General features: G+C 37.6%; 1 protein-coding gene across 1 annotated transcript in view; it reads right to left on the bottom strand.

Annotated features, from left to right (window-relative positions):
• THRB (thyroid hormone receptor beta) overlaps positions 1 to 1,455 on the bottom strand; it is a 125,878-nt gene extending 124,423 nt beyond the window's left edge. Inside the window, exon 1 of the mRNA XM_026841622.1 lies at positions 1,431 to 1,455. The gene's annotated coding sequence lies outside the window, so the exon portion shown is untranslated. The remainder of the gene's footprint in view (positions 1 to 1,430) is intronic.
• Between the last annotated feature and the right edge of the window lie 12,201 nt (positions 1,456 to 13,656).

Here is a 13,656-nt window from a genome sequence, read left to right as displayed (position 1 = left end):
TTCCAGAAGGGCTTTCAGCACCTTGCTGTCTCAGAGACGTATTATATATGCACACACCTTTGTAGCTGCAAATACATGCACATACTCTCCATGTACTAATACAAAGCAAGAATATGCAAAGCCAGATTGCCGGCTATTTACAACATCACTTTAAAATTTTCCACAACAAAAAAATGTGATATGACACATCATTACTTTTTCACAACACTTCTGTTTTTTCCATTAATATTTCACATTTCTACTCACTTGTGGTTTCAAACAGTTTACATTTTGCATAGCTTAACTGATTTTTTTTTTTTTTAGCCTCTCTCTTCCCTATTCCAAGAATGCCCCTCTGCAAATCAAGAACACAGTTCATGGAGATGTATCAACTTTTACTGGTTTAAGATCTCAGCAGGTTTAAAAACCATTCCTTTTAATCACACTTCCATTTGGAAGGTGTTTGACTTGAAACAGGTGCAAAAAATCCAGCTAACAACTCTGCAAGCTTTTACTGTAATCTCTGATAAAAACCCAAACGGCAAATATGGGAGGAAAGGAAAACAGTAACTAACACCACTTCCCTTCCTCAGTATCCTGTGACGGGCTATTAAAAATGAAACTATTACCTGTGACTGGAAAGTTAATTATATATTTCTGTAATGCTCTGCACAGGTTCATACTGCAGCTGCCTGTCAGAACAACTTGCCATCATACACCTGGTTATGTTATTTGACATAGCCGCTTCCTCTTCCAGATAACACAGCATGTGAATGTCAGCACCCTCACTAGCAATGAAAGAAATAAAAAGATAAACCCCCCTTTTTAACACCCTTTGCTGTTGGTTATTGAAATACCTTCTGCCTTCTGCTTATCTAGCAGATGCATACAGAATCCATTTCCAGAATGCAGCCTGAATCACGTTACACAGAAGAGGAGGAAATATTCACTCCTAGAAGAGTTCACTCCTCCTCTACAGATATATTTATTTAACTATGTAACTCATGAACTCCCACCACCACATCTCAAAACCCCAAAATTTGCTACAAAGCTTATTTTATCAGCATATACGCTAATAATTCATTTTCAAACTGCAAAAATGTTCTCCTTATAAGTGGGGATTTTAATTGACTGGGTAGTGAAAACTACAGAGTCTGCTGAAAAACAATTACCTGTAATTTCCTTACAGGCAAAAAGAAGTTTCCAAATCTGTGCAGGTATCTTACTCTGAATAAAAAGACCAAATAGTGGTTTAGTAACAATAAAAAATGGTCAAATGTTCTTATGCTTATTCTGCAATACTGTCTACTTTCCTTTTTGTGCTTTGACATACTGACCCATACTATGTCTAGGATCCACTCTGAATCGCTGAGCATATTTGTTAAAAATTACCTCCAATTAACTTAAATATTTTACTGAAGTGGAATAATAATAATAATAAAAAATCTTACCTTATTAGAGTTTCATTTTCTGTTCTTTCGCTGAAAAGAGCAAAGAATTTGTATTAAAGATTCATTTGGTAAAAAGCACTTTCTGAAATTATTACTTTAGTTTCATTGCAATTAAGACCAAAACTATGGGGTTCTTTGTGCATAACTGAAATAAATTTCCATTACTTTGGGGAGTTAATAATTCTCAACATTCTGGTGTGGAGGCCTTTATTTATTTACTATCTTAACTAGCTGTTCTGAACAAACATTTCAAATGCTTTGGTAATATCAATACGAACAACTGATCCAGTCAATTCATCACCTAAACTGCAGGCTGCTTAGGCACATTTTTTATGTCTATTTTCACTGCAAGCAATGTTTTATAACTGGTATTTGTATTGATACTGTTTTCATTGGACACTTGGTATTTTCTATTGTAAGACAAGATTGCATTGCAGTATGCCCGTTCAAAGAGTTTCCCATCTGGAAAGTTTTTTTAAAAACAGCTATTTTCTGTTCAAACCCAAAACAAGTAGGATCAGTGGCGGTTGTAGAAGAACGAAAGCATCAAGCTATTTCATTAAAGATCTGCTTCAGCTAAGCCATTTTAAATGGCACATTTGCCAATAGCTTACTGATGTACATCACAAAATACAAAAAAAGCCTTATGACTATTCTGAAAAAGTTCCATCATGACTCAGAACAAACAATTAATTTTGAGGCCTGCAAAAATATTAATTAGCCTTTCATTTCTTTGCGACTTTACAACTGAGGAGAACTATTTGCAGGCATCAGCATTATAATTGGGAATTGAATTCTGGCAACTCTGAAGTAAATGCGATTTTTTTGCCAGTAATATATGCAAGAACAGAATCACGCTTTATCTTATTTCATTTTTTAAATTAGCATAATACACAGCATGAAATAGAAAACAAAAAGCCGAGTCTAATAAAACCTGACAATTATTAGTGGTATTTGTTGAAAAGCAGAGAAAATCATGCTGAGTCACAGGCAAAGCGCCTCAACCTCTAGCACTTTCTGTACACTTCATTAGCCATCAGTCAGTATGGTTAGAAATTTACAGATGAAGGGAAAACAAGGAGAGGTTCATCTTTGCCAAGGACGAATTCGAAGCTTGTCCTCAAAGCATGTGACCAGTGCAATGGCTGACAAGATGAATTCTCTGCTCTACGATGAAAATACTGTGTTTTGGGCGACAGAGGGATTAATAACACGAGTCTTCTAGCAATGGCTGTGCATTTGTCAATCTGAGGGAAGCAAAGCTTAACTGAATATCAGAAGTTCCTCTTGCCTTAATTGAGAGTATGTTCACATGGTATTTTATAAGAGACCTTATAAAATGAGCTTATCTCAGAAATGGAACAGGTGAAAAAGATACATTCCTAAAGTACAGAAATTCATTAGATTAACCATCCATTGTGAAAAAAAACATGAGATCTTATTATTATCAATCAGCTTATTAGAGCTGACATTTGCAATGCCTGGATTTCCCACAATAGAGTATCTGCACATATATACCTTTAAAGGAAGAGGAAAAACTACAACATCATTGCAGTATTTGGTAAAATATATATAAACACCATATAGGTTTCATTTTCTACAGCTCTTTCTGATTATCAGCTATTAAAACATGCTTCAGCATCAGATTACTTCACTTTACCTGTCTGGCTTTATGTGTGGGTCACCCACACGACGTATCTTAAGAAAGGTTTTGTATGCAGGAATCAAGGGACAGAACCAGTAGGCATTGTATCACTGGATGGTAGGCAGGGTTTCAGTAGGATTGAGTGGGATTTATTACAGCACGAGCCAAATCCTTCATACTTTTCTCATGCAAAACACCCATTGAAGCTAGTCAGAGTGCAACTGAGGACATATTATGTCTCTGATTCTTTATTACTCACCTGTCCCAATACTACAGCGGTCCACAGCACAAAGTTTATGGGACCAGAATGGTTCTCTGTGGGAAGGGAAAGGAATATCTTACAGGATAGCCTCTTTTAACCACAAAGCAGGTACAGAGGCAAGTCTGAAGAAGACTAAAAGTCATCCTGGACTTGTGACAAGATCCACAGCTTTTGAAGTGAAGTATTTCTATGTTAGAAACACTCACAGCACAGGCTGCTTTGAAGCATATTTAACTCATCCTACGTACTTTTAAAAGAAGAATGAAAGCTGACTTTGGCAGGGTTTATGACTCCCCAGAAAAAAAAAATTCTAGCATGCTTAAAGAAACAGTTTGCATAAATTTCCCTTATCTGATCTAGCTGTTGATAACAGGACAAGCTATAATGATGGCCATGAGCACCTCCCATCATACATTCTCATAGGCTCTGCTGCCGACCTAGCTTCATGGTGTCAGCAGACACCAAAAGGTCCAAGAGGACCATGTTCTACAGAAAGAAGGGCCCATCACAGTTCTCCATTAGGTAGCAGGAAGCTTCTCTATCTTCAGATCATCTGGCTTCTATCCAAGTGGAGATAACCTCCTCCACAGTGTGCCCAAAACCACACTGGGTAAGTGAGGCTCTGTTTTCATGCTTAATGACCTCCTTGCTTAGATGGAAGAGAAGATCTCGACCAAAAAAAATAGAAGACATTTTCATGGCAATATTCAGATGTGTCATTTTTCTAAACATATGCCTCTTTGCAGTAAAAACTGTACTTGTTGCCAGTCATCAAATGTGTTAACTTTGGATGCGCTCTGGAGGGATTCTAGCAGACTGTCTCAAAAGCACATCAATACAATTAAGTTAAACTAAGCAGACAACTGTCCACATTCAGTGACAAAAGGCTCCATAACTTCAACAAGGTATTTACCATTATCCTTTTCAATTCAGATACGAAACCAATCATAAATCTTTTTGCAAGGTCAATCTTTTTGAGAACAACTCCTTATGAATCAGTTTTGTAAATTCTAAAACACTAGAAAAAACTACTGACAGGGATTGTTTTAACAATGTACTTTGCTACTGATGCTGTTCCTAAGTTTTCTTAACGAAGACTCACCGACTCCAGTCGAACCACAGAAAACTAATACCGACAAACTGATTAGACAACAGGATAGATGTAAGTGAAAATTTCCTCCTTTACCAGACTTAGAAAATTGACTGTGCAGAGTTGTACACATAAAAGTGTTCCTTTTTGTTTCAGTCATTATTATTTTATCTTTTCTGTTATATGCTGCTTAGCAGAAATTGCAAAGCTAAAGATACAGCAATATATCTTGCCATTAATAAAAACACGGGTTTGATCCCTATAATGAATACACCCAAGTAGCTAAACCAAGTTATTTCCAAATGATTCAGCACTTATCCAGTACACAGTAGGAGAAAAGGCATCCAGGTGCACTTCACAAAATTTAGATACAAATTACATATTCTGCCTATGTCTTTGAACAGATACCATATTAGGGATGAGATACTACTTTTCTTGTTATACATATATTATTATCCAACAAAATCCCATTCATCCTGTTAAAAATTACTTTTAGGCTCCTGAAATCCATCACAGACGTGTTTATTTAGAAAGAAACAACTAGGGGGAAAATTATTTGAAGTTACCGAAAGAGGCAAATCTATTGCGTCTTCTAGACAGTTTCAACATCACCCCAGAATTTGCTTCAGTTTACTTCTGATGTTAAGAGGTCCACAAGGAGACTGACTGAGCAAAGCAACTACAATTTCCTTTTTCACAAAAGATCGCAGAAAGCCAACCAGGCCTGGAAAAGCCACCCAGTTCTCATTCCATCAGAGCCAAGGAAGTAAAAAGAAAGGGGTGGGGGACCAAGAATCCTGACCAGGAGATAAATTATTCCTGAAGCTGCTTCAGTAACTTTGGCTTTCAGTTCTGCTGTTTAGCAGCTCCCAGTAAGAATTAAAATACATGTCAGTGAAACAAACCCAAAACAAATAAAAATACAAACTTAAGGAAAAAAAAAACCAAACCACGACAGCAGAGAAAATCTCACTGACCTCCCTCATCAAAGTACTTCCTCAAGATGCAAGGAACTCTGCTGGCATAGAAACGTAATTTAATTCTTCCTGCCCCACAAGTCTTGACTCAAGGCCATTTGATTTCACAGTTCCAGCACTTGCAGTAGTTAGCAAGTTGTGCCATGCACTTTGTAGAGTGAAAAGCCATGACTGCAGCATGCCAAAATCTAATCTGTGAGAGGCATTTTCATTTCTGAAACGCTACACAGTGTGCCTTGGGTTGTTTGGTGCTTCCTTACGGGTGCTCTGTCTCTGCCAGTGTGCCAAGGCAGTAGATAGCCCTGTGTGCACAATCTAAACTCTGGGACCTACAGATGCATCCTGAGAATGTTTACTACCAGTACAATGTTAATTATAATTACCATGTGGGTATATGCTCTCTTCAGGATAAAAGGCTGGAAGACTGAACAGCAAAGACAAGATCATAGCTGGAAGGCAGAAAACACATAAAATAGTTCCACATAAAGCATATGTACAGATTAAAAATTAACCATTGTTGCCAAAAAACTGCATTTAACCCCACCCACAGCTATATATGCACACACATAACTGCCAACTGCAAGAGGAATATGTGGTCCATGCTTTGCTGCCCCACCATTATGACCAGCCACAGAGACACCATCTCAGGTCTGTCCTTCTCCCCAAGGAAGTGCTGAATGTGCAGGCACATTATTCTTTCTTCGCTCACCATTTATTATTGCTCTTGATGACTGGCTGTCATAGAAAACTTGAATGACTTTTTGGAAGCTAGCCCTCCTCCTGGGCCTAAGAAGTCTTAAATTTCAACCTGGTAGCTTGACCCAACTGTTCAGAGGTAGAATAATGAGGAAACAAAAATCACCACTGCTACTGTTCCATGTTTGTTGAGACCATCCTAAAGAGCTAAAAACTCACAGCTGCTTCACTGAAAATGCTACAAATACACTGTCTGGAAGCTATTATCCTCTCCAGTAAATGGTGAGTTCACAGACAATAATATAGACCTGTTTTGCCAGCACTGCCATTACAATTCTCTGTTTGAATGAAGAATTAACAAGATTAAAATATAGTTTGGCTAGTAGACCTTCAAGTTCTATTACAGTACATTTTATTTACATTATGTTAATGTCACAATTTTCCTTGACTTAAAAAAGGACAGATAAATTAACTGACTTTTAAAATAAAAACTGTACCAAAAATAATTGTTTCAAATTCTCAAACTTATTTCACTACTCTTTTTAAAAAAATGTATTATTTGTGCCATTCAAAGGAAAAGCTAATGTATTATTGTACTGTAGGTATAGAATTCAGAACTAAGCAGGTCTCAGAAAAGGGCAGCTATTCTCTCTGTGCATAACATAAATCATGTGCCCTAAACCCAATTATTTTCTCCCTCTGAAAGGTATTTATGGATGTCATCTTTGTGGGGACCAGCCCAGTGTCACTAAAAGCACACTAATGTACATTTTAGTCAATGAGAAACTTTCCATTCACCTTAGGCTCGAAAACCTTGCCTAGGATCAAAAATCCACTTATGAAAGGCATCAGGATGTTGAAAACAAGACTTTGCACATAGCTTTCAACTATCAGTGTTCATCACTTTTCTGAGTATTGCCAAAAACTTCACCAAAAAATAAACAATAGTGAAATCTGAGGGGAACCTTCAAGCTTTAAATGCAACGTATGAAGGTGCTGAAAAGGAAAGTTATGGGGACTCAGGAGGTATTAATCCCACATGTGTTTAACCATATACTACAGTTACTGGTGGAAGTCACCCCTTCTGAGATTGGTGGTGCAAACAGCACCCTGGAATTTTCTCCTCTCCTACTCCAGCTTACTGAAAAGGATCCCAGAGAGCACTCAAGCTGAGACAGTCAAAACAAGGTGAGACACTGCATCCTTAGATTCAGACTGCTTTACGCCAGATGCCTGATTTTAATCATTATCCATATGTCTGAGTAAGCATAAACTACAGCAGAGATAAGACTTGGACCTTCAAACCCTGTATGAGGAAGCATGCATTTTTCTGCTTATAATCACCCCACTGACATGAGTATGATTATGGTTGTCTTAATTGCCCCTAGTTTGTCTTCTATGTAATGGCACAATTAAAAAGGCTAGTATCTTCAAGAATGAACAGACAGTAAATATTGCTGTATTGAGTTCTGCAATAAAACATAATAGACTGCTATGTTATCTTTTCCAGGGTGCTAGTTCCAAACCAACACATCCCAGAGCTTAAAGCCTGGCTGCCTCCAACTCATGATACATCCAGAACACATGTTTTTTTCCCCAGTACTTTTAATAATAACTAAATTGGTGGTGCCATGTTCTGCTTGGGATGGTGGATAACAACCATCATACCTGCACACTGGAATGCAGATCTCATGGTAATTTCATCTAAAATAAAAGCAAAAAAGTTCTATGAAAGCAGATCTTTAATACATGCTTCTAATGGGGAAAAAAATTACAGCTAACTAGTCTGTGGTATCTTAACTGCTTTGATTTTAAAATCCTTTTTTTGCTTACATTTCTTTCTTCTGTTTTGTTCTACCTGTACAGCACCTACCCTCATTTAAGTCCCACTTATAGCACATGTCCAGTAAATTGTCCCAATGCAGTTCCGAACTGTGGCACAGACTGCATGATTTGAGGAAAGACTAAGTCCTTAAGCTCTGCATACATTTTGAAAGCTATGAAAAATACCCTAAGAATAAATAAAATGGAAATCTGCCATTTGAAAGTCAGTGAAAGCAAGCTTAGAGAGGAGAGTAATTTCTTCTTATTTATGGTAAAGATTTTAAGTAGTATTGTACAACAACACTGTATAATCATCATACCAACAATTCTGCTGGGAAGTGTTTCTCAAATGGCAGATTTGGTTGCCTCTATAAGAAACAGACAATGAAAAAGAAATGGCTGTTTCTGAGAAGGACTTTGGAAAATGCCTCCCCATGCCCAGTATATACAGCAAATACACATCTTCACTGCAGCACGGCTACGTTTAAGTAGTGTCTGCAGCTGCCTAACTTCATCATTTGTGGAGAGGTAGTGGTAAACACTGCTAGTGACAATAACATCATTTGCTAGCGTTAACCAACTATTACTGAATTCAAAATATCGTTGAATCAAAATTTTCTGGCTAAGCTAACAGGATAAAAGCTTTAAGAAATGGCATTTGCTTTATTTTCTGGATCTAAGGTCAAGCATGCTCCAGGTTTTTCTGAAGGTGGAACTGGGCTAACATTAAGAGAAAAACTGACAGAGTTAGATATTTGTTTAGTAACTATGTAGTCATGTATCAAAGCCAATCTGTTGCAACTGCCTTTTAAGTTTATTTCTACCGAGGGAGATCAGAAAAAAAAAAAATCAAAATACTCAAATTCAAAACTGCAATTATGCATATTGAGAACTTCTGAATGCACAGCTACAGGGAAGGGCAAAGTGGTATTTCTTCCATTTTGGATGCTCCATAAAACAGGCTTCATTTACATTTCTGTATTTTTAGAAAGACAGTGGTATTTGCTTGTTTCCCCCCTCCCCCAAGTATATTACAGACAATACTCAGCTGACAGGTTTATGAAGTATTTGCAGTTGTAACTCAACAGAAAAATCCTTTGTTATAAACGGAGAACAAATAATGAGGATTTAGAAAGCTCTAATTATACTGAGAGGGTTTATGCACAAAGATATATTAAAAGAAATGCTATATGGAAAACAATTTTTTTAAGAAATTCTCTGAGCATTGTCACCACTTACACTTTTATAACATTACCATGAAAGGGATTTTAAATGCATGTCATCCCTAAAGGATGCCTGCAGTCTCTGCCAAGCTGTCCTACATAGGCTGAAGTTAGTAGCATATACCTGGTTTACAGTTAGCAAACGATGATAAATGAGCAAACTTTGAGCCCAAAGCAACAAACCACACTAAAGGTTGATGATGTACTCCATCAGCCAGCCAAACCATGTCAGCTGCAAATCTTGGCAGTGAAATGGGAGCAGAGACCAAAAGGTGGTGCCTGCAGTCCCTACCAGCCCACGCTGAGCAGACGCACGGTTGCACGATGAGCACGAGCAGAACACCTGACTGATGAGCCCACTCCAGCTACAGATCAGGCCACCAGCACATGAATGACAATGCATCAGTTGAGTAATGCACCACCAAGGATGAAGACCATCTGGTCAAGAAAGGCACCTGGACACAGAGGAGTGGGATGCCCTGACCCATGGTGGATGCAGCCAGTATTTTGGATCTCCAGTGGACAGGTGATCTCTGAACACAAGAGACCTGTGGCTGGCTGCACAGAATTCCCCAGGGGACCCGTATCAGTTACAGCTGTGTCTGAGGATTCTCTGAAGCAAACTGCCAGGCAGCTTGTCCCAAGACTAGAGAAACACAAAAGCAAAGATGATTTCAAGCATCCCACTGTCTGAATTAAAGAGGATGTTAGGTTTCACTTCAATATATTCCATGAGCAGACCATAGCTGAGAAGTTATTATACAGTATGGTACACATTCTTTATTCAGTTATCAGTGGCTACCACAATTTCTGTTCGTGTTAAGTCAGGAAGATTTCTACATCTCCTCACAGTAAAACATTTTGCTGGTAATCATAAGGTCAAAACATGTTGTACGAAGTTACCCTGAGATCCTTTTGATCCTACTGGCTTATTGTTAAACTAAAATGGGAGAATCTGACTGACTTATTCAAGAAACTATAGTAAATAAAACTGGAATTACTTTCGCCATACCTCTTCTATAAGATCCATGATTCATTATCAGTTTAAATTTTGTAAAGAATTCATTATTGGTGATAGTAGCATGCAGAGTTGGGTATTGAATTTTTAAGATTACCCTTCAACACACTGAAACAGTTGCTTAGTGCTATATATGACAAAAAATCCACTAGTTTATTATTAATTGCTTTGATGAAGACAGGCACTACAATTAATTAGACTGTCAAGAGAAACCCACATCCAGAGCAACAGACGTCAATACCATGAGTAATACGTCTCCCATGTAGAACCTTTTTTAAAATATATTAATTATAATGTTTTGACTTCTGGCACAGATCCTTGAACCAGACAGGGCTGCAGGAAGGCAGTGTGACAGGAATGTGCAGGGAGAGATACAAGTATTAAGAGGCACATGCAGCAAACCCATGGTGCAAGGGGGTTGAGTCGCCCTGATTTGACAGGAGGGAGGAAAGGGTAGCATCATCTCTACTACACTTCCACATCAGTGTAGAGCTGCTGGTGAAAAGAGATGCTTAAAGCCCACTGGTAGAGGAGAGGAGCAGAGAAGCAACTCAGAGAGAATATGGGGGAGAGGCAGAGCTTCACAGTCTTCTAGCCTGATCACTGCAATGTGTGATTTCATGTCCACAGACAATATTAGACACAAAATATCCTACTTTCCCTGTTGTCTAATTTGTTCAGAAGTCTTTCATACTTGTTTTGCTTCCTGCTTGCAAGGAAGGACCTCTCTTCTGCAAATGCATCAGAAGTACAGTATGACAAAGCAACTGAATATTGCAGCTAAGCTACGATGGAACAGCAATCCGCATTTTTCATTTTACAAACCAGAAAAGCTTTTGCTCCATATAGTATTTCAACATTGTTTAGCTTTTTAATTTCAGGATCAATCTGTGACTTTTGTATTTGGGATTGGGCATATGGACTATGTAATGGAAAAGCTCTATAACTTATCTGAATCATCATTTTATTCTCCCATGGTTCCAATTGTTCATCGTTAATTAGATCCAGCCATAACATCTTATTGTGCAAAAGGCATACTCTGTTTTAATCAAAATCTTGGACGGCTTTTTGGATGGCATCTTTAACAACTTGGACAGAGTATTTTGTGGTTTCCTCACCGATGAAGAATCAAAATTATTAACTATGAACATGTCTTCAACTGAATGCTGACAGTTATTATCAGGTTATTTTAATGAACTGTTTCATGGGACCATTTTACATTTCCTTGCATTTTTTACCTGGTTTCTTCACTCAAAACAATATTGAACTCTAAACCTGTCCCAAAGAATTCATCCATGGTGAACTCCTAAATAATTTTTTAATTTCTCATTCTATGCTATGCTGAAAGTGATGCTGTGAACACAAAAGATGACTGTGATAGTCTCATCTATTTGAAATCAGACCTTTTTATTTATGATGTTCAAATTATCTTCCCCGTTGTTTCAACAGTGAAAAGAAAGGGACAGTGTTTGGGAATGAAACACACCAAGAAGCTTATGCTTAGGGACTGTGCTCCTAGATGTATTTTGGTGACGCCCTACTGATTACTGTCACATGTATTTACTGTTGACAAAAATCTCAAAAATGTCTCCTCAGCAGGAATAAACACACCACTCTGCTTTTTCCTAACGACATAAATTGTCATTCAATGGCACTTTTGATTTTGGTGCTGCTGTTTTGAGAACCCTTGCTAGGTTTTACATTTTGCTCCATGAGATTTACATATTTCTTTTATGTCAGGCCACTCAGCAACTTCTTTCCTGCTGCCTCCCCCAGCTACATCCCCGAGGAATCACAGACTGACAAACTGATGTTTGCTGTTGACTAACCACCTGTTTGTAGCAACTCCATCACCAACTAAAAGCAAAAAAGGAGAAACAGCCACTAAATCAGTCATTGTTGTAAGGACTGTAAAGAGAAAATTACAGAGGATTCTATTATCCAGCTAGAATTACCTAGGTTTAGGAACCAAGATCGTAATAGTTCATAGCTATGCAACTACACCATCTGCCTGACTGTAGCATACAAATTAGCAAAATCTAGCACACTGTCTAGCCATCAGTTATTCCCACTTCCCTTCCCTTTGCAAGAACACAGGCAATAAAGCAATTGGTTTATGTCAAATTACATCATAAATTATAATATCACATTGCATTATGTAATTATAGACAGATGTAAACATTTGTTTGCTTTTAATCTTCTAACTTTTTCAAATTATGAAAAATTTTCAGTCACAGCCCGACAGGTAATCTAATAACCTGTATTTACACATATGAGTGGTTATTTTGGATGCCTGGGCATTTTGCTGACAAACTGAAATGTCTTTAATGGAATCTTGTTTCCAGTAAGAACTGAATACTATCTTTGAGATGGTTTAGATTATGCACTCTAAAATGGCCTTATGCCAAATCATGTGGTACTTTTGAAAATTTAAGATCCTGTATCTAGTATCAAAAAACAGTAAAAAATAAATTCCTTAACTATTATCAGAGTAGCATCATAATTTGGAGAAAACAAAAAGCCCACTTTTGTTGGTTTCTTTCCTAAATGAAATCAAAACACCATAGCAAAGATTTTCAACCAACAAGTTAAAAAACCCCAAAACAAACACACATAAAAATAAGCCTCCTTCTTAGATGGGGGAAAAAGAAAAATTTATATCTCCCACAAATTAAAAAACTTCTGGTTGTATTTTAGAAGAAAAAAATCAAAATAGCAGTAACAAAAGCTTGTCTACTTTTCTGACGTGGTGGTACATATGCCACATCAGCCCATTTCAAGCAGAGTGCCTCTCGGAGTTTAAACCAAACATTGTATTTGTAGCACTGAATATAAATGCCAAGGGCCAAAATCCCCCCAGATTTATCATATGTAGCAGTTTGCCCACAGAAGGCTTGAAGAACTGACATTTCAAAACTCTTAAATTCTGCTTTGCCCTGAGTTTATGTATGATTGCTTCTGTGAAAAGACACTGAAAAGCAAAGATGGGTGGGACAGCAGCCCACTTCCTTGTTGCACAACTTTTATATTCATAATTCCCAACAAGTTCTGTAAAATGACTGACAGACATAGACTTTTGGGAAAAAAAAAAATCAACACAGCTGAAACTGTGTTGTTTTAATGCTACATCACAGAAGACAGCAGCTCTATATGCCAGCACAGCAGGAAACATGCTCAACTGCTTTTAATAGACAGGCATTTAGTGCAACTAGTATAATCTGCAGTGGCATTTTCCCCTGTCTATTATGTAAGCTGAAAGCTAAACTTTTGCTTTTATACGGTATATTGCCTATTTTCAACACAGTGCCTTATCAGCTTTCTCTCCATCTTTAAGATACTTCAGTAGCAAAAGAGGGGGGCCTTATCAGATTCTTTAGATTCCTTGTAAAACTCCTATTTTCTTCTGCTCTGTTTATGTTGCCACACAGACATCAATTCAGGCTTCAATAGGAACTGTTATTTGTTTAGCTCATACTCGATGTCTAACAACA

The sequence above is a fragment of the Athene cunicularia genome (genome assembly GCF_003259725.1).
Source record: "Athene cunicularia isolate RWA chromosome 2 unlocalized genomic scaffold, athCun1 chr2_part1, whole genome shotgun sequence".
In the NCBI taxonomy this organism is placed as follows: Eukaryota; Metazoa; Chordata; class Aves; order Strigiformes; family Strigidae; genus Athene; species Athene cunicularia.
Note: the sequence above shows the minus strand (reverse complement) of the source record. Positions and strands in the feature narration are given on the sequence as shown.